The sequence below is a fragment of the Corvus brachyrhynchos genome, unplaced genomic scaffold, assembly GCF_000691975.1.
Source record: "Corvus brachyrhynchos isolate BGI_N302 unplaced genomic scaffold, ASM69197v1 scaffold44, whole genome shotgun sequence".
In the NCBI taxonomy this organism is placed as follows: Eukaryota; Metazoa; Chordata; class Aves; order Passeriformes; family Corvidae; genus Corvus; species Corvus brachyrhynchos.
Window position 1 is genome coordinate 3,643,263 of NW_008238359.1, and position 25,793 is coordinate 3,669,055.

General features: G+C 36.4%; 1 protein-coding gene across 1 annotated transcript in view; it reads right to left on the reverse strand.

Annotated features, from left to right (window-relative positions):
• Positions 1-25,793, reverse strand: part of TENM4 (teneurin transmembrane protein 4) — a 1,563,774-nt gene that overhangs the window by 1,354,747 nt on the left and 183,234 nt on the right. The window contains exon 2 of the mRNA XM_017735917.1: positions 13,047-13,093. The gene's annotated coding sequence lies outside the window, so the exon portion shown is untranslated. The remainder of the gene's footprint in view (positions 1-13,046; positions 13,094-25,793) is intronic.

Consider the following 25,793-nt stretch of genomic DNA (forward strand, 5'->3'; position numbering starts at 1 on the left):
AAAGTTAAACAAAAGAGTTTAATTTCTGAAAGCACTTGGCTTTGGGAGAAGATCTTTTCTTAAACACATTTTCTGACTTTTATTTACAGTTCTGCTTGCATGAACTGTATTTGAACTTTTGTGTGAGGTTTCTATAAGTGTTTCAGAAAACTTGCCTTATTTCCATGTGTGCTTGCAGACACACAATAAAAATGACTAATGGACATCATCAAAACAGGCAACTGAAATTTTCCCAGTCACATCCATGAAGTTGAATATTGATTATTTGTGCATGGCGCCTTTTCTTACTGTGAATGTACAATATACCTAAAATGCTATTGAAAGAAAGTCTAGAGTAGTCCAGCTAGTTTCTTGATTTTTTGCTAAGATCAGTTTTTAGGTTTTTTTGCTTCCATACTCCAGGCAGAGCTGGCAGTAAAGACATGCCTGAGGGACACCTTGATGGAACCTGTGATACTTTAATGCAGGATGAGTGATTTTTTAATACAGCTCACCCAAGCAGTTGATAAAATGTATCTATTATTGCATAAAATATGGCATCTTTGGAATATGTCTTATAAAACAAGACCTTGTATTAAATAAAAATTCTCTGGGCTACTGAGGTTTCCTTTCTCAGGAATTAAATAAGCACAATTCCAAAAAGATCCTGGGCAATATGCAACAATGAAATAACCAATGAATAATCCTTGTATATTGGTGTGTTGATTTCCAGAAATCTGACACTCCAAGAATCTTCTCACAAGAGTCTATTGTATTACTTCTTTATTTCTCCTCTAATATTTTCAGTCCTTTCTGCCCTGAAATGTTATTTATTTTCTCTACATTTTCTTGCTTCCCATATCTTCTACTTGAAAACCTAATAATTAGGAACAATGAGATCAATCTGCACTATACGTTCTGCTTTAACAGGTTTAACTATGGAAAAATACAAATTTAGGTCGATAAAGGGAAAACTTTACCACTTTGACCACTCCCCATATGACCTTGACAAATGCAAAGTCCTGCATGTGGGAGAGTTGAAAACCCCTCATTCCCATATATTAGCGTTTGAGGATTGACTATGTAAGAATTCTGCAGAAAAGTCTTGGGGCATGAGCCAGCAAAGAGCAGCAGCATCCTGGGTTTCAGGAGCAGGAGCAGATCCAGAAGATCCAGGGGAGGAATTATCCCCCTAGAATTCATACTTGTGACACCACATGTAGACACTGCATCCACTTTTTGACACAGGTTCATTTTTTCATTAATGACATATTTTCATAAATGACATGTTCCAATATCTATCCCAAGGAATTATAAAAACTCAGAAAAAATTCATTCACTTTGGACCTCACCTATCACTTTTTTTGCAGAAATACTGAAGTAACCAGGCTATAAAAGTAGGGGTGGTAAACTAACGACAAAGATATTCATGCAGAAGAATTTTCAAGGGACAGTGATTTATTTAGAGATTTCTAACTGAAAAGATCCTTTTTGAAAGAAAATATGCTAAATACCCAGGAGGAAGTTTGATTTTGCATTGCAAAGCAACCCTAACTAACCTACTTAAGTTCATGTAGGGTCTTGGAAGCCTGCATTCTTCAATGTGTTTGATGTGGGTTCTTGGGAAAAAATGAAAATCTGTGTTGAGGGGAAGCCTCATCTATTTTAGACTTCCACTGGGATCTGAAACCAGTGGGATATTTTTAATCCTTCTTATTCTCATGCTGAGTAAACTTTTTACATATTTCTGAGTTTCACTATAAATACTTTTAGAGTGTACTTCTTTCCTGTTACATCGGGTAGTTATTAGAGGTACCACTGCTCTGCACAGACTGGCTTCATCTTTGTGCTAATTCAACCTAAGCCTACATTTGCACCACTGCTGCTCACAGCAGGTCAGCTCCTCAGAATTATTTAAAGTGCCTTCAGTTGAGCATGCCTGAGAATCCACTGTAACAGGACATTCCATTTCAAAGGAAGAGATGAAATCAGGTTTTTAAATACATAATATGATGTGACGTGATATTTGCCATCTACCTTTGCTCTATTTTAACAACATTAGGGGCATGAATGTTTCTGTTTGCTATTACTAAAGAGCTTTAAGTGCTGTTATAAGGATGTTTTTTAAGAAATGTAAATAAAGGCAACATAAGGTCATGACAAACTGAAAGGACATGCATTATGCTGTTAATTTACTCCAGTTAATATAATATAACATTACAGATTTACAGTTAAAACAGCAGGAGAAACTAATTTGTTTATATTAACACTTTCTTTAGGGGGAGTACAAATATAAGTGGTTCTTAGAGGCATAGTTTTAATATTTTTCACACTTTTTTCCCCCAACATTGATTTTATTTTCGTTCCACTCAGTCAAAAACTGATTCACTTCAGAATGAAGGCCACTGGCACTGGAATTTTTGTTTTAGTGACTGTCTCAAAAACAAAGACTGTGATATCCTGAGGAAACATTTCAAATAGTTAACAGCAATGTGACCATGGAGAGACTATTTAGAAAAAACTCTCCCAAAATTTTCATTTTAACAGTTTGCTACAGTTTACTTTGGTGCACTACTCCCAGCTGGTTCTGTGGAAGTCTCCTTCATCACATTTGAATAAAACACACAGGGGTTTTATGACTGAGAAAATTTATTCCAACAACAAAAATAAAATTTGAGAAGAAAGTGATTCAAAAGTGAAAAGGGGTTGCAAGAGAAAAATACACCGAAAAATATAGTTGTTTAATGTACTGATTCTCAAGAGTTGTCTTATCACAATGGACACACCCCATCCATCAGATGCAAAGACAACTTCTTAGAAGTTGGATGAAATTTGAACTTGGTTTAAATAGAGTGGTTTTTCGGGCATGCATGTTTCTTGTCTATTCTGATGTCTTAGGGACAGAAGTGTCATTTCATCTTCTTGTTTGCCCATAAAAGAAGGTATTTTCCTTTGACGGTCATGCTTCACATTGAAGAGCTCTTTATTAGAAAATGTTTTTAAGCAGCACTCCAAAAAACCAAAACTTTCACAGAGACTACATTGCATCAATTTTTTGTTTATATCATCTTATATTTTGCAAATATAAACTTCAGTGGATAGGGAGTTTGTTTTGGGGCTGGTTGATAGCATAGAAACTTTTGGATGCTGAGGATTTTGCAGTGAGGTTTTTGTTTCGTTTTTTTGGGGATTTTTTTTTTAGTTTGGGTTGGGTTGGGTTTTTTTGGTGGTTTTTTTTGTTGTTGGTTTTTTTGGGGGGTTTTGTTTGTTTGTTTTGGTTTTGGTGGGTTTTGGTTATTGGTAGGGTTTTTTTGAGATATTAGAACAGTTTCTCAAAATATTTTTCTGCAAGAGTCAGCCATGCAGTTTCACACATGTAATAGGAGTAGGCACCAGCCAAGCAAGAATCCAATTTGTAAAAGCCTTCACTTTATCACAGAACCCTAGAAGGATGCTCTATGTAGTAACTACATGAGCCATTCATAATAAATGACCCCGAGGGAAAAGTGATTAATCATATTTCAGTTGTTAGTTTAGCAAGGTGAAACACATTCCAGTGGAAGGAGATTGCCTTACTGATACATATTTAGAGGCACAAATTCAGGGGCCCAATAAATGGGCATAAAATCTGGAGGTATGTCATTTATTTCAAGAAACTTCTTTGCTAAAGGAAGGCTGGGGAGACTTCTTTTTAAAACACAGTAAAAACATTGGAAAAGAGTGATCTCTTCTGGCACATACATGGACTGGATATATGGTTGATATATGAACAAGCATAGGATCACTTTAAACAGATGGCACACAAAACACTTCCTTTTTTGCTCTACTTCCCAAAGGAGAAAACAATTGACACACAAGATATGCTATGACATATTGTCACAGCCTGCTTTGCATTTAGCTGAAATATTACATACTACTGTTTTCTTGAAATGGGATGCTATAGCACAGTCTTAGTCTCAAAGATCTCCCCACCAAAGTTTCTTAGGTTTCTGGGTTTTTCTGTCTTCTTACAGAAATGTAGTGGTCAAAGACAACTCCAATTTCACAGATGCTGCAAAGAGCATTAGTCTTTCCCAGCAGCCTTTTGCAGTGGTTCATTACCACTCATCTTGTGCAATGGAAGCACAGCATGAAACACAAATCTACTTGTGTATTTCATTTTAAGTAATAAGTGAGACATGTAATATCTGTCTGCAATCAGGCCTTGTATTACATGTAGTCACTGGAACTTTTCAAGATGAGGTCTGAGCACCATGACAGTCAATATGTTCTATCAGCTTCACTGGGCACTGGATTTCCACCTTGTATTTCTGGCAATATCATATCACTTGCTTTTTCATATAGAGGAAGTGGTTAAGAGGAAAGGGTACTGATTTTGTTTTTAATCTAGCATAAGCACAATGAACGACCAAGTAATACTCCATGATAATTTAAGTGTTATAGCAAATGGGTTTAATCTTCTGTTGAGATGAGTCCCTGACAAAGTTCCCATGAGCTTCTAAGAGAAACCACATGCTGATTTTCTCTTGCAAGGGCTATGGAGTAGCATTAAATATGCTTGACTGAAATAGAAAACATACACTCAATTATCAGAGCCAGTTATCATAGAGATTTTTAAAATTTTCCCACAAACATTTTTAGCAATGTAAAATTGTTCTTCTAATCTCTTTAACAAATGAACAGTTTTTACTGTTTTATCAAAAAGAAAGAATCGTGATCCTCCTGGCCTTTGTTTCTTTACAACCAAACATTTCTGTCTGTGAGGTTCTGCCCTCAAATCCTCTATATTGAGTTACTGTATTTTGCTATTGTCTATTGAATAACCCCTCCTACGTTCTCAACTCATTGGAAAATAATGTGTTTGTTATTCATAGTTTATGCTTGTCTTCTTGCATTATAGTACTATTGTTATTATTAATCCCCTCATCATGTAACAGCAGTATGCGATACATCAGTCCTCTGTTACCAGTCTGGAATTGTTACTTGCTAAAGTGCTCCCTTTTACTGCTGATAAAAATCTTGCCTTAAATTTTCTTCCAGTAAGATCCTTTAAATCATTAATTTGACTGAGAAGTGATGCAAACGACCATTGAAGAGATTTTTCTGTTTTAATCCCAGTAATGAATCCTTTATCTGTAAGTAGGCAGCTTTTCTGTTTTCAATATGGGTCTGTTTAAAGTGTTACAAATACACAGGATGAGAACTGACTGGGTTGGGCTTTTTTCCCCTTTTGCATTAAAGTAGCTCTGACTGCACGTAGATTATTTTTTCATTTCTGACTTTGTGATTTCAGTGAAAGGAACAGATTGGTTTTGCACAAAGACATTAGCAAGCAGATTTTGAGATACTACCTCCATGATCTTAGTCATATTAATTATTGTCACTCTGGGTGGTGGTGGGTTCTTTTGTCCCCAGCTGAAAATGAAGACAGAAATGGGTATTCCACCCCCCCCCCCCCCCAAAAATTTTGTCTGGTTTTCCTATTTAGACAAAGAGATCTTTGTCAGTAGGAGGTCATTATTCCATCTAGGTATTTTAGGCCTCTTATCTCTACTGGGACCCTTACCGATTGTCTAGATATAAATATATGGTATTAAGAATACAAAACCATAGAGAAAATGCTTCATCACCTACAATGTATTGTGTGAAACTGAAATTGATACAGTTTTAGTCTTATCTGACTAGTGTCTGTACAAATTGATTAAAATCAATTAATACAAATTATAATCTTGGATGCTTTTCATACCATCCTAGCAAAGTCATCATAGCTAAAGAAGAAATTTAAATAATTTTACCAATTATTCATATTGAAAGTTATTGGAAATAGCCTAAAGAACATCAAATCAGCCATTTAAAAATCAAGTTCAAACTTCTTGTCTTTTCTTTCAAGCTTAGTAGCTTATACAATTCACTAAAGAGAAGGTTGAAGGGTGACATTGTCATTATGTGGAAGTACATTAACAATAATACATATTTGGGGGAAGTTCTGCTTGAAAAATGTGGAACAAAAACATTCTTGAAAGTGGAAGTTGGAAAATTAAAATTTGAGCTATTTTACCTCGGTAGAGTAGTTTTGGGAAGTGAGAGAATTAAAATATTATTTAAGCAAGTCAACTTCAGACAGAAGGTTTGCTGTCCTGTGAGAGGAGAGACAGAAGATCTCATTAATAGATATCAGAAAAAAAATTTTTCAGAGATAAGGTTGTGAAGATTTGGAACAGATTGCCCAGGGAAGTGGTAGAAATTCCATTCCTGGAAGGATTCAAAAAAAGTGTGGATATGGAGGACATGGTTTAATGGTGAACATTTTTGTGGTACTAGTTTGATGGTTGGACTTGATGATCTTAAAGTCCTTTTTCAAACTTAATTCTATGATTCTACTTTTTTCTACAAAAAAATCAAAGGCAAATGCTGCATCCAGGCTCAAGACAGGTTGAAAAGACAATGCAAGGAACCACAAACTGGTCAGCCTCATCACAGTCCCTGGAAAAGCCATGCTTGTCAGTCCTGGGACACATTTCGGAGTACATGAAGGAGGAGGTGATTGGGAGCAGTCAGCATAGGTTTGTGAAAAATAACTCAGAGTTGATCCAATGATTGTCTTCTATGACAAAAATATCTGGATCTCTGGCTGAGGAGAGAGCACTGGCTGTCATCTTTGTCTTCAGCAAGGGTTTTGGACCTGTCTCCCTCCTCAGGAACTTTCAAGATTCTTTCTAAGCAACCTTGTTTTGAATTCAGGTTTGGCCATGAAGTAGTGTGGTTACCTCTACCTGGAGTTCCTAAAAATGGATTAGAGTATGGCATGTTTTTCTCCAGCTACTAGTAAATTTTCTATAGTTTATAAGGGATTTTATGTCCCTAGATGGTGAGCAGTGCTCATTCTGGGTTTTGCAATTATAGGTCCTTTTGTCCATGGCTACCAATGGACCAGGATTTCTGGGTTACTTTTAAAGCATGGATGTTATTCACAGATCTGTTCTAAATCAAAACTCACAAGGTGGAGAAAAACCACAAAGGAAGACTAAAAATAATATGTTCTTGTGGCTCCTTTAAACAGACTTGAAAGAAGTTATAGACAGAATATTGTGAAAAAAACCACACAAACCTTATAATCAAAATGGCTTGTGGGTCTATCATTTCAATGTAGCTTTGTTCTTTCATAACACAGCACAATCATAGCACATTAGGATTTGTTGTCACAAACACCTTATGAGCTGCACCGCAATTACCTTGTTACTTGAGCTTCTCAAGACTTGTAGCTGCCTTAGGCAACATCCCTTGTGCTGTGCCATTGTGCCTTACCATAAATTACACTCATTAACTGGGCATGAATAATGGTGACTTCCAGGTGATTTTAAATTTTATTTAAACCCTTATTATGTGGAAGCCTACCTCCTGCTGGATATCCAAAAGCCATCCATAATAAATTGTTTACTTTTCAGTGCATGGTTGTTCTTAATTCTGTTTTACAAATCTTTCCCTGATGTATTAAAGGCAGAAGTCATGAAGAGTCCTGGTTGTGCAACTGAAAGTGAAACAGCATGAAAGGCAGCAGCAGCTGGGACTAAGACTCGGGAGTTTTGAGCATCTTCCAGTCTCTATCCTATTAATCTCAGGAAAGTAATTTTGTCTTTGAGTTCCCATTGGTTGTCTCCTCTGGAGAACTGAATGAGATACTAAGACCCTACATTCAAGTAGGATATCTGTAATACAATATTCTAGGCTCCTGATTTAGGTTTCCTAAGCGATCTGCTGAGGGGGAAAAATATGAAAAACTTCCATACAAAAACAATTTCTCACCACAAAAAAACACCCCAAGAAACAACCAGGACTTCCAAGCATAAGAATGCCTTTCTTGCAAAGGGCTGTCTTATCTTGGCAATTCGGATATATTGATAAGCTTCAGAAGAGATTTGACAAATCCTGTGTAGTTTTTCTGAACCTCAGTATACCTGTAGAGTTCTGAATACAGAACTGCAGCTTGAATTTTAATGTTCGCTGAAGCATCTTCTCAGCATCCTAAATTCCCATTTCAAATTAAACATGCATATAGCAAACAGGACAGTTTACTTAGCTGTTTCGTAGAATGTTATTGGACTAGATCCTAAATTCATAAATATTATTTATATTTACATTTGAAGTTATTTACAGCCAAGAAAGACATTTTTAAAACACATTTTGCACTTGAATTTTTTCAAATGACAATGGATTCTGGACAAATCTTAATCACTCAGACTGATATTCAGCCAGAGAACTTTTCTGATGTCACAATAGTTAGAAAGATCAGAGTTATCTTTCAAAATCCAGATTTTTTCAAGTTAGCCAGAGAGAGGCAGAGAAATCACAATTTAGATTTCTGGAGCATTTACCTCAAATGTCGTATTCATCTACCATGTCAAACTGAGGTACAAAGGACCTATCTTGGGACCTTATTATGACTTAAGTCCTAGCAACTGGGACAGAGACACTATCTCAAAGAATTCTGCCCCAAAAACAACTGGGAAGTTTTAGGAGACCGTCATATTATCCAAATGCAGCTTGAATCTACACATCAACTCATCAACTATACTTGCTTCTTTAAAATCAGTGCACCAGGTAAAGCTGGTATTTTCTCTTTTACAATATATATTATTCCACTTGGCACTGCAAACACTATTTCACGTATATTGATCAATAGACTCGTTTGCTGCTGCTTTTCATGGGTAGGACTCACCATTCATCAGCCACACTTTTTAGATACTGCTAACAACTACTCTTTTTCCACTAGTGTTTGTGGATGTAACAAAGAAGCAGGATATAAAATCTATTTCCACCACTAACATAGATTTACAAACGCGCACACAGCACTGAACCTGTCTTTTCTGATTTGCTTACTGATTTATTATATTTTTCTTCCTGAATGCACTGTGTAGGGTCAACAACTGCTTTATAAAGTCATCTTGAGAATCAGAAAGTTGCGTGTCGTAATATTGACTTGATAATTCTTTAATGTTGCTTTTTTTGTCAGGTTAAAATAATGTATGATTATCATCCCTCATCTAGTTTTCATCACCTGTAACTCCTGTTCACAGGTGCTTGCAGATGTATCAGAAAATTACCTCATTCCATTTATAAATAAAATCTCTGCATGTATATCTTATTTTAAGAAATAGCACATTTTCCTTGCAAAAGCATATCACAGCTGGTTGTGATAACTATTTTGATATCTATGTTATAGAGAGTGGGAGTAGAATTCACTGTGTTTATAAAGAGAGGGGAGTCAGATTCTACCGAAAGATGTACAGTGGAAGAGGAATAGGCAATATCGACAAGATGAACCACAGATATTTCAATTAACTATGAGGAAAAAGCAGTGCATAATGAGAGTGATGAAACACTGGAAAAAGTTGCCCAGGTTGGTTGTAGTGTCTCCATCCCTGAAGAAGAGCAAAACTCACCTAAACAGAGTATTGATCAACCAAACTTGTCCTTGAAGATAGTCGGAGCTAAGTACAACTTTGGAACAGAGGATCTACAGAAGTTTCTGCCCACTTGATTTTTTTTAATTGGCTGTCTGAGTTCCTCTTTACTCATTTGGGAATTATCTACAATAAAATGTTATTATTTTGAATTGTTAGCAATGATAACTACTCAAGACTTTCACCAAAGGGACAAAAACTTAACATAAGATTGGCAAATGTTAATGAGAGATGGAGATGTAGAATATACTTTAGTGGACAGAATAATTTAAAAACAGACAGAATACTGGACTTGGCTGGTCCAAGGTTAATATAGGAAAACTAGGACTCATCATGATCGCAAAAGTAGTTCCCTTTGTTTATGAAAAATGTCACAGAAGGCTATAAAAGTCCTAAGGCTCCCAGTAAAAACTGCTGCAAATTTTATTGTTTTCTTGATATGCAAATATTTTCTAATACTTTATGCTGAAATTCTATCACTGATGTTTCAAAAACTTTCATTTTCCTTTCTTCACATTGCATATGATGAATTACTATAGTGTGATGTTAAAAATTACTTTTCAGATGATAAGTCATCTGAAGAAAACAGAGTCACTGACCCTTTACACAAAATGAGGAAATAAATATAATTCTTGAAAGTCAATCCATTTTGAGACAACACAGAAGTTTCTGTTACAATATGAACTTACAAATGCCTTAAAAATGTGTACAAAGTTAACAACATTCAAATAGAAACTGAGAAACAGACAGTGTTAATGAATACACTGATGTGCTTAAAAATAGAAGATCACCACGTCAGGTTTAGGAGCAGTTCTAGTTGAAGTATTCAGAATAATCCTATTTATCTGAGAGCCAGTGAAGAGGGAGGGACAACTCCAGTGATTAGTTCATGTCAGAGGTAGAATGAATTGTCCTCTGGAAATGTTTTTTTCACTAGGCTAAGCTAAGTAGCTAAAACTAACTATGAAAAGAGCTTACTCCTCACTTAGGATTTCCATGTTAGTTGGAATGAATCCAGGCTTAACTTATCATATGGAATAGCGTTTTTCTGCTTCAAGAACTGACATGAGCAGTAGCATAAAGCAACTCTACAAAAATTAATTTGATAAAATTGAAATGGTTACCTAGTTACACCAAAATTATTGGCAGAGCCCTACAAAATTATTTACCAAAATTATACCATTAAAACTGTTTGAGCAGAGCTATAACATAAATGTTTACACAGCTAGGGCTAGAATCAGTCTCTAACTCTTTATTTAAGTCCATACCTATGTGTACATTTCCATCAAGTTAAAGCAATGGGTAAATGGTCACTTGTCACTACTGAGGCCAAACTGCACAGCACACTTCTCCATGCAACTGAATTATTTTCTGTGGTAAAATGGGATAATTTCAACCATGCTTCCACATCAGAGTAGGCTGTGGTTTATGATATTCTTCAGACCATGGTGGACATTTGTTGGAAGCACACAAGGCATGCCAAAGTATATGACACAGTCTAGGCCCTTTCTAGTTTAGTTACACAGATAGATCATAAAACCTAATTCAACAAGGAGAGGCTGTAGAACTGGGATGAAGCACTGCCACAGATTTCTCTAAATTATGCTGGATGAAAACAATGTTAGGGGAGATATCTGTGACATCTAGTTTTAGACACCTTCTTAATCAGGTCCTAAAAGTTGTTCAACAAGATTAAGACACGAAGTTCTTACATAAAGATCACTTTTTCAAAGGAACTTTCTTATTCTGGTTCTTATTCTGGCAATATTTTCTGTTCCTTACTAAAGTCTTTTGTAAGCTGTTTTCCAGCTTCCTCATACGCAGGTACCACAGCTGCACTGGGACCCAGTACCTGCCTATAAAGTGAATGTGAACACAGTGTAGTCTGGAGAGGCAGAGAACAAGCCAATAACACTGTATTATTCGCTGCTTGATTTGATTTCTGGTCAGTGGTGTGATTTCCCCAAAATGAACTGTGACATTTCCTACAGCTGCCTCCTCAGCATAGAAAATATGATTGTCCTTACCTGGGACTAACACAAGGGAAAATGCTTGCCAGCTCTAGGTCTGTACACAGTGTAAGACAAAAAATTCAATTCAACTGTGTGATACAGTTCAATCATAATGACTGCTTTTAGAAAAACAGAAAGACAATGCATTAAAATACATGGGGAGGACCCATTCTTTTTATCATTTAATATTTTCATATAATCTTTCCACAAGATGAGTGTCAGATGGCAATCTTTTTTTGTATAGATGCAAAACTTAATGGAAAAAAAATTATAAAATGAACATCTTCCTGATGGCATTTCTGTGTGCATTAGTAGAAACATCTGCTATATTTTCCTTTTCACCTTAGTTTATTTTTTAACATGTATAATTCTATTCCACTGATTTGGTTGTCTTGCTTCACTAATCATTTCACTACTAAAAGATCTCTAAAATGGTCAAAAAACCAATAAAAGTTTCAAATAAAAATGCTCCCCAATTGTGGCAGTTTCACAGAACTAGATCCAAGGTTTTTTGTAAAACCTGTGGCGGTTTCATTTCTATAACATCCACTTAATAGTAAGTACATTTTTCACAGCAAAGTCACATAATGCAATTTGATGCAAATATTTTATCAAGTATCCATAGGCAAGATGATTTAATGGTTTCTCCTTATAAAGCACGGTTAATTTTTTTAGTTAATGCCTTGAAATGATGGATACCTCTAGTTATAGGCACAAGAGCAGCTTAAAATAACTAGTTTTGTACCATGGAATGGTAACACACTATATTCTATATTAACCTGCAGAAATACCTTGGTTCATATATTTGTGGATTCTCATTTATTATTAGATATGTTATTAGCTAAGTGTTTTAAAAGTTGTTTCTGTCAAATAATAAAATATCAATTTGTATTCTTTATTTTTCATTACATCAGCATACAACAAGATAGTAAAAACCATACGGAGATAAATGGCTAAATCCCTCAGTTCTAACTCCAGTTGAAAAATTTTTATTGGAGATAATACGAACAGTTTGAGTACAATAAATTACTACATTAATGCTCAGGAACTTTTTTGTGTCAACTTTAAAACTGAGTAACCCAGCCACCACAGACCTTGATAGAAGGCTTTCCTTTGACTGGGATGGAAGAGAACCTGATCCTGAAAAACACCCTTATACCTTGACAACTTCTCTAAAACACATCAGATTTGAAATTCTGTGTACGTACCATACTGTTGAAATCACATATATTTCTGCCACTACAGCATAGGAATTTTAGGAATGACGGATGAACTGCACCACTGAGAGAAGTTGGTGCCTCATCTCCAACATGTTCAGAGACTTGTTCAGTTGAATTAAAACCAAGTTATGTTGCAAAAGAAAGTGGTAAAAGTTAAATCACTTTCCTTCAATATGAACACCCATTTGTAATGGCAAAGATTTGCTTTTGAAACCCTGATTGAAAGTTCTGCCTGTATTACAATGAATCAAATCAATGCTTGAATTAAACTGAGTGTTATGATGGTCTTAAAAGAACAATCCAAGAAAAACAAATATTCAAACAAAACAAGCTGAAAATATTAAACTATCATAACTAAAACCAAAAAGACTTACCAATCTCTCAGAAATATTTTCATGCCAGCCTTAACAGCAATTGGGGCCTGGGGGAAAGAGAAAGCAAAAAGATTTGTCTCAGTTGCTCTATGCAGCAAGGTAGGAGTCAGAGGAGGGTGTCAGTAAATCAGATGCCTCAGGTCACTGGAGTCCCCTCCAACACATCAGTGCAGCTTCTCAAGTCCTCTGTGATGACACAGATTTACACCAGAAGAGCATCTCAGAGCAAGTACTAGCACAGAAATTCATGCTTTTGTAGTCTTATATTTTCTGTAGGTGCCTTTATGACATATAAGCTGGAATTTTATAAACTATTATAAAACTACACAAAATTAAATTTGTTAAATTTCTATGAGATATTATCATTACAATTGGCAATTTCCTAAAATCACACAACAGGTGGTGCAAGTCAGATATCTTGAACCGATTTCTACTCTCTAGCTTTTATTTATCAGGCAAATTGAACAAAAGATATTAAATACAGTTAAGACTTTTATGGTCTTGTTCTTGTGGTTCAGCCCAACACACAGCTTAACACCACACAGTCGTTCACTCACTCACTCCACAGTGGGATGGGGACAGAATCTGGAAAAAAAAGTAAAATATATGGGTTGAGATAAAGACAGTTTAATAGAAAAGAAAATGAAGGTATAAGAAGAGGAAGAGAAGGAAGAAGATGAGGAAGAAGAAAGAGAAATAAAACAAGTGATGCACCATGTAATTGCTCACAACACAACGATTGATGCCCAGCCAGCTCCTGAGCAGCTCCACCCATCCAGCTTTCCTTACAACTTATATGTTGAGCATGACATCATATAGTATAGAATATCACTTGGGGATGTTGGGGTCAGCTGTCCTGGCTATGTCACCTCCCAACTCCTTGTGCCCTCCCAACATCCTTGCTGGTGGCATGCAGTGAGGAGCTGAAGAGTCCTCGACTACATTTTAGCAAAAGTATGTAGAAAACATGAGTGTGTTATCATTATTCTAAATCCAAAACACAGTACTGTACCAGCTACTAGGAAGAAAACTCCTGATCTCAAGTTTAAAGTAAGCACTTGAAAATTTATTGAAAACATACCGAGTAGAAAAATTTCAGCACATTTTTAAAGTCTTAATTCACAAAGAAGTAAGTTGCTTCAAAGGGTAAAGAATGAAAGTCACTGAACTGCTACAAAAGTTTATGAGAGTGGTTTTAACAGTTGAGGACACAAGTCCTGGTTTTGGGAACGATAAGCGATATCTAACCTGTAGGTCCTTTAGGAAAGAAATATTTTATTGTAGGTAGAATTTTGCCATAAATGAGGAGCCAGGATATACTAAAAAATAATATAGTATATTCAGTGATAAGAAAACATTAAATCAAGATGTTTTTCTCTTTTCTGAAATATAGCATACTTGGTTAGAATTCAATTCTGACCAATAAAAAATAACTATTTATAATAACCGAGTAAGACATTCCTAGCCTAAGGGATATATGCAAAGTTACTGGATCTAGTCTCCCTTCATGCCCCTATAGGCATCATCCAAGTCTCCACAAAGCTGTGGAGAGTCTGGTAATTCTCTTTATAAGAAAATTAATGATAATAATTATTAAAATAAGATTCGATTGATTTGATGGGCATTAGTCCATTAGTAGTGCTCAAACTGAAGACAGAAACAAGCTGTTTCTCTGGTTTTTCAGATATCTTCTTTTCAAAAACTGATCAGCTTCACCAAAATTGATATGTCAGACAAGAAATTACAGTTAAATTCAACATAGCTTTAAGTTGCACTGAAATATTTAAATTAACTGAAACAAATTTAATGAGGGCAGTGAAGATGCTAAATGTTATTGGACTAAAATGGCATTCATAAACACAATGGACAAAAAAGCTTCTTCAAACCAATTATTTCAGAGTATAAAGGCTTTTATATGAGAAGAGGAAATGTTCTATATACAGGGGTTTAAGAAACTGTCACTAAAGCCTTTATAATACTTTAAATAGTGACAACAGTAAAAAATGGCACTCTGTGGAATGTAACCTCAGCTCTGTTTTTCTGTAATACCACTCACTGCATCAGACCTGTAGTCTGTGTAGAGAGGCTTAATACTTTATGTGAAGAAATCTCACTCAGTCTCCTTCACAAGCAGATAATGACAGGAAGTATTCCTAACAGCATTAGTCATTCACAAACACTGGTAAGTATTATGGGGTTTTATTCCAACAACATTTTATGCTTCTGTGGTTCAGAACTTTAACGAATTAGATTGCATTTCTAGTAGGAGGCTCTGCAGGATAAGAATGTCAAATAAATATCTACTTAAAATGTCTGCTTTCAAGCTTTTTACAGATTCTTTACTTCAAACAAGCTGATCACATCATAAAAACAACAGATAAACATAACAAATCTGTGTAAATAATTTGTTTTTTTCTGGCTCTTTATCAACCTTAGAGCTAAATTTTAATTAGTTATTACTAGTGATGGCTTATTCTTATCAGGATCAGAGACAACAAACTTGAGGACATCACTCTGGGGAGTTTGATATGTTTCTGTTTGGTTTATTCCTGCTATCCATTACGTTCTGATTTCAAAACCTGTTCTGAAGCTGCATCTGCTCAAGAAATTGCTGTGGATGTGTGTTATTACTAGTCTGAATTTTTCTGCAACTCACACCAAGCAATTCTCTCAATATTTACCTCCACCACACAGCTATTTACAATGAAAACTGCTACTTATTTTCAGCATGGCTAACCACACACTGAAAATAATGGGGTAGGAATAGCATCAAACAGAGGGAAGAACCATTAAATACAACTGAACAGCTGTGAATGGAGACATGAAAGGCAGAAAAGATTCGACCTACGCAAAAATTAAGAAAAATAAATGGTTTTGATGAATTTATTGCTGTCTACAACTTCCTGAAAGGTGGTCGTGTCAAGATGGGTGTTGGCCTCTTCTCCCAAGCAACTACTGATAGGACAAGGGGAAATGCCCCCAGGTTGCACCAGGGTAGGTTCAGGGTGGATATAAGGGAAAATTTCTTCACTGAAAAGGGAAGTCAGGAATTGGAATAGGCTGTCCAAGGAAGTGGTGGAGTCACCATCTCTGGAAATGTTCATAAAAGGAGTGGATGTGGTACTTTGTGATATGTTTTAGAGAGCATGGTTCAGCTAAAGGTTGGACTGGATCTTGAAGGTCTTTTTGAACCCTAATGATTCTATGCCAGCTGGTTTATGTTGTGAAATATTTCCTGAAAGGCATGGAGTATTCAAAAGTAGGGCAGAAAAAAAGCCATATAAGGTTTTATGGAACAGTGTTGTTACCCAAGAAGTGGCCTAAATGTCCAAACAGTATTTTCTGTCTCTGGCTCTTTTAAACTATTATGAACATAGCTGAGGCCATAAAAATGGGTAGAAATTCTTTGGAGTGGCAAATTAACTTCAACTGTCAGATTTTGAAGAGTCTGTTTTGGTGAGTGTCCAGTAAGCCCATTGAAAGGATGGTTTATGAAGTATCTCTTGATTGTTTTTATAATTAAATGTAACTCAGAGAAAAGAAGCTGTGAATTCCAGCATTTCGTCTTTTTTTTTGCTTCTGCATTGTATTCTTTATTCTCACATTTAACTGATAGCTGTGATTTGTATTCCTGTGTATTCATACATATAAGCTTTACTGAGATATCCAAAAAAAATTGTCACCATTTTTATATCCTTCTACAAGAATAAATACTGGTGTTTCACCAAGAATGATGGAAAACATGTTCTCCCCCTAAATTAACAATTACTAAAATGGTCTATGTTAAAGACAAAGAAGATTAAATTTACATAATGATGACACACAAATTGCTTAGATAAAATAGCAGCCACATTAAAAACGTGTTATGAAGGAGGTGAAAAAAGTTGCGCTTGACCCATTGCAATGATGAGGAAACAGCCAGCTGGCAGGAGTGACCACATTTAGTATAACAAATCACAAAGATATTTTAGAGGCATCTGCCACGTGCAAGGGTCTGCTGACAAGGCAGGAGTATAGCAACAACCCCAAATGATGTGTCAGTCATGCCCTGGTACTAGCTCTGCTTCAAAAAATGTATCGTAGTCACACCAACACCACAGCATAAGTTAATTGGCCATACACAGCTTATTTAGCCATAAATAAGAAACATTTTTATTAAGAAATCGGGGGGGGTTACAGCTAGGATATACCATAACTCAGTTTGCTGATCCAACCTTGGATCAGTCTGCTCGTGCATACATACTACGAAAATCCTGAATTACACTACCTGAGCCTCAGCCACTTCACAGACAAACAAGGGTAAGGAATTGCAATTATTTTTGCATAGGCTTTTTTTTTTTCCTGCATAATCCAATTATTGATGATCTTCTCCAGTCTTCTATGCAGATGTAAGAATAGAAGATCTGTTCATCTGATTATTCTGAAATTCTAAGTAATTTTGGTGATGGTGGTAATCATTCACTTTTTGAACTAAGTAGTCTAGAAAGTATCCATCTGCAATTGAAGACCACAGGACCGGGTTTCATTTTATCTGCATTTAGGCACAGAAAACTTAGGCTCTTAGTCTAAGTTAGGCTTCTAATTTCTTTCTATAAGTGATGTAGAGAGACAACCAATTCCAGTTTCATTCAATCCTGAAATAGACAATTAAGATAAATGAAGGACTGCCTGAGTAATCCTGTCTCACTTAGCTGGCCTCATGACTGGCTTAGACAAGACCCCTAACATCTATATGGTTAATATGACATGATTGATTCTACCTAAAAATACACAGATCTCACTTTTCTTCCATGTTCTACCATGTGTTTGCAAGGCAGCATTAAGTGTCTAGATGAAAATAAATTGCAGGCATTTTCATAAGGACAGTCCTATAGATATGTTCATAAAACCATGCAGGAAAAGTGAGGAAGTCTTGGTCCATTTGTCAGCAAAGGGCGTGGATATTCCACTACAATAGTTATTTGGATTAAGACTGAATAATCATCTCTGCTGAACAGAATAAGTAATTAGTACTAATCAGACAGTCAATGGTTCTGATGTAAGCCTATTGTAGGCTTTTAATGGTATAGAAGCACACATATGTAAAACTAAAATGCAAATGTATCAATGCATAATGAGTAAAAGGAGGATTTCTGCATATTAGTTCTGACACACATAAGTAATTGTCAGCCATTACTAGATAATTAGGAATAATGACAAACTGTTTAACATAAAACTCAGATTTCAGATGGGGGAAATGGTGTCTACCTCTGAATTTTGCTAAAAATTTTAATTGCTTTCCAAAGATACAGAACAAAAATGTTCAGATTAAATCAGGCTTCTCATGCATGACCTCAGTCCCATGACACCAACCTCCTTCACAGGGCGCTGGGATTGACAGCCACCACCCAGTGGTCCTCAGGAGAAGCCAGTATAACTATAGGAACAGGCCTCCAAAATTCTCTCACTTCCATGGACGTAACACATATACTTGTTTTGACAAAACTACACCTGAGTACCACAAAACTTTTTTTGCTTTTTTTTGAGTTTTTAAGTGGCTGAGATCCATATGCTGGCAACAACCAAAGTAGCATTTGAGATTCATTGGCATTCACAGATTCATACGAGCACAGAATGGTTTGGGTGGGAAGGGACCTTAAGGATTATCTAATGCCAACTCCCCTGCCATGGGCAGGGACACTTTCCACTGGACCAGGTTGCTCAAAGACCCATCCAGCCTGGCCTTGAGCACTTCCATTAAAATCTTCATTTATAAGTAAAAGTTACGTAGTGTGGGGATGCACCTGACCAAATAGAGATATTACCTTGAGTGTATGATGTGGCATACACAGTGGTTTTTCTGTCTTTTGTATCATATTGCAAGTTTTGTTGTGATTCATTTACTCAACAGCAGGTCTTGTTTTTCAAATCAAAGCATCAGCTTAGAAACTTCTCAGCCAGAAAAGTTTAAAAGAAGGAAATTATATAAAATAAATTATTTGCATTTACTAATACAAGAATAACATATTTAAAACATAGGATTTTTGAGGACTACAGCAAGAATGAAGAAATACAAAATGAGAATCAGCTGTCCACAGGAGGTATAATAAAATATCTGGTTTGATGCAAGAAATTACTTCTGTTTAGCTCTTATGAGCTCATAAGGAATAGCTTGCATAAAAAACACAGTGGAAGAAAAAAGCAAAGGAACATGCTGAGACCCACTGTAAAGGAACAGCACCTTATCAAGGCACGAAACAAGAATCTAAAACCTCAGAAATTCAGATCATCTTAAAACATCACATCATATCTGATCAAATCCCACTTAATAACTTTGCTTATGTATTAACATGCAAATATTTGTAGACATGTATCTCCAAGCAGATATTCCCTTTCCTTCTCCATTGAACTGGTGAGTGGGATGACATTGTCCCCTTACCAGTGCAGCTGATAACGGAGTGGCAGCAGCTCCCAGCTGACATGGAGCAGATGTTAAAGCCACTTCTACCCTGTGCTATGATGCATAAGTGGGATTTATCTCACTTTGCTTTTGATGCCCTTAGAGAACACACCTGCATTTGGGATAATCGCTTGAGCTTCCATCACTGTCACTGGCAAGAAACAGATACTTTCAGAGCTCAACTACCTAATCCTTATATAAACATTTCTCACCTTGTGCTTATACAAATCTGTTCCCACTTTTATTTGGAATCTCTCTACCACATTTCCCAACCTGGAAGAGCAGCTGCACCTCCTGCAAGGCAGCAGATGCAAATAGATGCAGATTGCTGAAAGCTTGCTACTGTCTTACATTTACTTATTTTTTATCCAGAAAAACAAAAAGGAAAAAAAAGAAAAAAGAAAAGAAAGAAAAAAAGAAAAGTGCTGGTTTTCTTATCCTCAGAACACTGTCAGTTATTTTGAAGCCCTTAATACAGTAACCAACTATTATCCCACATAAGGCACTCCTATAGTTTTTGTGATAACCTCTTCAGCAAAAGTTAACCATCATTATCAAAAACATTTGAAAACACTTAAAATACAGCTTGACATTGATTTCCTGTCCTTTTACTGGTTGTTTCATTAGAGTTTTAATCTTTTCATGCACTAAATCTGGTTTTGTGCCTTGAAGCAAAGATGATATCTTGCCAATGGAAGTGCTTTTTACACCTTTTCCTCCCTCTTTTGCAAGTGTACGAGGAAAAGATACAAACAGCTTAAAATGAAAACGTTTGCTCAGCAGTAAGACCTGGTTCATGTAGAGGGGTATTTTTCTGATTAATGCTCCAACCTAGGAATTTCCAGAGCTTGTTTCTTATAAGCAGATGTATTTGCTGCTTGATCACTTTGGTGTTTTTTTGTTTCTTTTTTATTTTTCTTGATGCATTGGAATATATATCTAATTGATATTTTATGCTCTTCACACAGGCTTGTCAGTGCTGGGTGTACAATGCCCTTGTTTCCAGGAGTGGGTAACTCACTTCAGAGCCTTGAAGATCCCAAGTTTGCCTGACCATGTAAGGCCTCATGCATCTTGGAGCCTGCTTATTTTATGTAAGAAAAAGAAAATAACTGGTCCATTTTGATATTTTCCCCTGACCATGCAACACATATACCCATCCTTTTCTGTCTGTAAGAGGACTTTTTTATTGTTAATGACCTAATCATACTCCACTTCATTGTCACTATGGTAACTGGGGGGGTTTTGCTGAAATATCTGTGAAAAACCAGTTTAAAGACAGAAGATTAAAAAAAAAATATCATCCTGAATACTTGGCAGTTTTCTAAGAAATAGCAGGGGAGAAACTGGAGACCTGAGGCATGTTTGGATTGCAGATCCAGCGAAGCACAGGAAGACATGAGCTTACTTTAAAAAAGCTGTCTCAGATATCACAAGCACCCAGAGAAGATCATGGGCTAATTTTTCTTAAATTAGCCCATGTGTTTCTCTCTGCTTCCTTGGCTCAGCTGATTCCAGAATGTGAGCTGGGGACAGGTACAACATTGCAACACTGACCAAGCATACTGCCAAAGGAAAATCACATCTGCCCCAGCACAACCAGGAGCAAACCTCATTCTGCATCCCATTTCCTTAGCATGGATGTTCAAAAGGAACTGTCATGCTGCAAAGATCTAAAGTAGAAATGAAATTAATGTATTAAAGGATTTCCTTACCCTTAAGATTCTCTAAAGCCTGATCCTGAAGCAAGGTTTATGCCATGGTTCCCTCTTTACATAATCTAAGAAGCCAAGACAGCAAGTGCTTTCATCAGAAAAAGCACGGGTGCGTCATGAATTTATACTACAAGTACCCATCTGCCAAACAGCTGTTTGAAGTTAAAAAACCCAGGAGAAAGCCAGGCAGCTTTCGTCAATCTTTAGTGCTGCATTTTGAAAAAATTACTTAAAAGAGTCTTTTTGTCAGCTCCATAACTGCACACAACTGTTAATTTTTTTCTAGCTGCTCTAATTGATAAGCCTCCTCATAACCTCTAAATCTTTAGTTATAAATTCTTAACAAAAAAAAGCAGGGAAAAAAGAGAGAAATATTTCCTATTTTAAGATTAAATCCAGTTTTGTGTGTTTAAAAAGTAAGCTATGAAATACATTCAACATCTCTGATGAGTTGTTCTCCCAGAAAAGAAACCCTACCTTACCAATGCACATAATAATATACCTCTTTCACAGTTTGTCTTTCAATATTCAAACAATAAATGACCATCCTAAAGTATTCATAAAATTTAAGATTGACAGAGACCGTTAAACCATGACATCTAAATGTCATAATTTCACCCAGCAAGCCTACAGCAGACCCATTAATTGTATTTAACTAAATCATTATACCAGAAGGGCCCTTATTTTTGACTCAAACCCACTCAGACACAGAGAATTTAGTAATTATTTCGATGCTAACTTTTAGAACCCTATGGCAGCCATTTGCAAGTATTTACAACTAAATTTCAACTCTACCTGCAGTATCATTGTCTACCTGATGTTTCCTTTCATGCCTATTGAGTACATTGCGTTACCAATCAAGCAAAAGTTTAGTGTGAATGCTGTAACTCTCCTGTCCCCAGTTTCACAAACACAGTAAAAATGGTACTATGGAAATGTTGATATTTTCCTTTTTAGTACTGAAAGTTATAACTAGTATTTGGGAATATTTTTTCCCCCAGAGTTGTTCAAAACTTTTCCGTTATAATTCCACCCTTGGGAAAACAAAAGCTGAAGATATTAGAGGATCATGTAGAAAAGCGACCCAGGAGAAAATTCTTGTGGGATTCTAAAACATTACTAACAGAACCAGTGGAATGTCTCTCTTATCCCGCTGTACTCTCTATGGTGCCATTCAGGTTTAGGGGAAAAAATATATCCTTTTAAAATAAGGTCATTTACTTATGTGAAATGGAAAGCCTATATTTTAATAATTGATTGATTATTCAAAGTATTTATGAATAGAGCCCAGTGGCTACTTTTGAGAACAGCAATGCCCTGTGTTTCATTCTCTGCCACAGATGTGTGTGCTCTCTTGCTAGAGAGCCATTATCCAGATGCATGAGACAACAATGATCGGCAGAATTTATATTTTGGAAGGACAGACAAGGGGAGAATTAAGTAACTTATCCACTAACGCAGGGTTTGGTGCTCGAGGCACGAGCTCTGGTGTGCCCCACGTCAGAGATAGTCCAGCTGCATTACTTCTGCCCATCGCAGAAGCAACTTTGGCATCAGGAAGGGAGCTGCTGGCTGGGCTAGCTAGCTGGCTTCTCGGCAGAGGGAACACGGCAGGAGCCAATGATGTCGGCTCACGTTAGCTCGGAGACAAAGGAAGAGAGAGGCTGTTCGGGTATTGTTAGAAGTTTCGCAACCCGAACAAGCTTGGAAGGCTGGAATCCGATGGGATGGGATGGGATGGGATGGGATGGGATGGGATGGGATTGATGGGATTGTGATGGGATTTCTCCTTGGAGCCTTGTCCTCAGTTTTATAGGGAATTTGAAAACCATGGTGAAAGGGGAAAACAACCAATGAGTTACAAGCCAGAGGGAGGATACAATGTAACAAGAGCCACTGTGGGGGGAAACCGAGAGGCGGGAGCTATAACAGAGAACCAGTGAACAACCGAGTAACCCAGAATTTTCCCCACCAGGGGGAGGTGGCTTGGACCCGGCACCGCCCAGGGGGTGCAGCTTAGGCTTCTGAGCCGCCCCTCGACCCACCCTCTGAGTCTGCCTCTTCGGGAAACTCGATCCAGGGGATGGGCTGGGATTGATTGGCATCACGCTGCCCCAGCCCCACAGGGGGCTGGGTCACACCAACAATCCGCTTCCCACTAAGAGAAGAGAAAATCACTTTTTTTTTTAGTATTTTCCTGCGTAATTGCTGTAGCATTCTGAGTACTTTAAATTTTAGCTACTATTGTTTATCTATCCACTTCATGTGCTTGGTGAAGATGTACAACTGCCTTCATTTTTACAGAGAAAGAAAGAGGGACAGAGCAAAAGCTAGCGAGGGAAAGTCAGGACCAGATGTCTGACCAAGAAGCTACTTTATGAGATGTGAATTTTTGGCATGTTTCTATAGTGACCTTAAGAAAACCATGTTGCTGAGCTGCTCCAGGGTATTAGCTATTACTGCATGTAATATACCTCACAAGAGTGGAACAAATATAATTCTAATTTGCTTTGCAATACACCCACTGCTAAAAAATGGCACTACTATAACAAATGCTCTTTAGTTTCTTCATTTGTAGCTAAATTCATAAATCTCAGTAACTATAAATGTATCTCAAGGTCAGAGTTACTACAATAACCCATTCATTTTGTTTTCCTTTCACTAAATCCATTATCTGAACAAATCATTAGGTGACCTTTTTAGTTACAGCAATTCAATAAAACTTACATTAGATGGAGTTTCAGGAACATTAGTCTAATGTGCTTTAAAAGATCACCTTCTCTGAGCAATATAATAAGTTTGTGTGAAAAGCATAAAGCATGTAATATGTAATAAAACCCAGCCTTTAATGAACCATCTAGAAAAACTGACTCGTGTTATAATTCAATGGAAGCCCTCCCTTAATTAATGGAAAAGAAGCCAACAGTAACTACTTGATGTTACTTTTGGTTATATATTTAGCTTGTTTTTCCTTTTAAAATGTATGCTCCTGAATTATAGTGTTAAAGAAATTATGGTTTAAATGACCTTGGTTACAAGAGTAATATGCTATGAAAAGTCATACTTAAAGCTAATTAAAAAGGGCTCTCTGACTACTAGTTAGTACCAATTGCACAAAGACATTGCTTAATTTTCCAAAGTGGTAGTCAGACAAGATTGTAAATTTAATGAACTGTCTTAGATGTTTGATGGATGTTGGTTTTCTTCACCAGACATAAAACTAAAAAATACCTTGATGCCAGGCAGATAAACAATAAATAAAACGCAGCTCCAGCTTTCAAGCAGGAAATTTTTATCAGGGAAGATTGCACAGGCTCACTAAAATCCATGATTTCCATTAAGAATATAAGGCATTAATCTGATTCTCTTTGCAACCAAAACAGGAATAATTACTTAAAAAACCAGCTGAAATTCTCTACATCTTGTGCTTCCCGATTGCTGTCAAGAAGAAAACTAGTTTAATTTCTAATCAGTCTAGGGAGGTCTGTATGCAGAAAGAGAAGCAATAATAACTTTCCACCAGTTCAGCATCAGCAATCAGTCATTTCTCCTGCAGATGTATGCACACAGGAGCATGAGCCAATTTGAGTAAAGGTCAGGACATATCAAAATATCTAACTAAATAAGTTCCTCTTGCTACTAGGGTTTGTTGAGTAGACTTGCATTCATTCAGTCTGTGGGCATTTCATTTAGCTCCACATTTTTCCAAATACTTGTGTGTCTGTAAGCCAGTGAACCATTTGGACACCTATAAACTTTTCAGGATCTTCTCCTAATTGCTCATCCACAGAAAAAACAGTAACTATTTCCTTTTCCCAATAAGTACCTCTACTACTGATTTGAGATTGAGACACTGAAAATACCAACAAAATTATAGGATATGTCAGAGGATTGTTTTATAGTTTACAGATTGGATGTTCCATCCCTGGAAGCATTCAAAACCAGGTTGAATGGGGCTTTATACAACCTGGACTAGTGGAAGTTGTTCCTGTCCATGGCTGGGGATTTGGAACTAAATGATCTTTAATGTTCATTCCAACCCAAACTATTCTAGGACCCTTATTCTATGAAATAAAAGAGTTTTTAATCACAATATTACAGTTAATTAACAGATAGAATTTAAAGAAACGGTTCAAATATGACAACCCAGTTCTTGGTTTATTTTTCAAGTTGCACCTTTAATTAGCAGGTTTATTAAATCACACAATAAATTTAAGAATACCATGAGGTCATATTGCTTTCAACAACAGATACATATTTTTTTTATTTCCGTGGTGAAGCCAATTGCATAATCTATGCGTCATCTGCCATGAGCCACTTTCATATTAGCAAACAGTGCATTTAGACAGCAATCACTTTGATTACCCTATCAATAACGTCACAGCACTTCTCTGCTAAATTTTTGTGTAACATATTTATTTGAAATCTTAAGAATGAGAAGAATGTGAGTTCTTATGCTTAGGATTGATAGCTTGATAAGCTAAATCAAAAAATCACCTAGCTAATTATTTTCTCTCTTACAGTAGTCAGTAGTTATTAATTAAAATGAAATTTTAAAAAAGGTATAAGGAATACTCAGTTTTCAGTTACAGA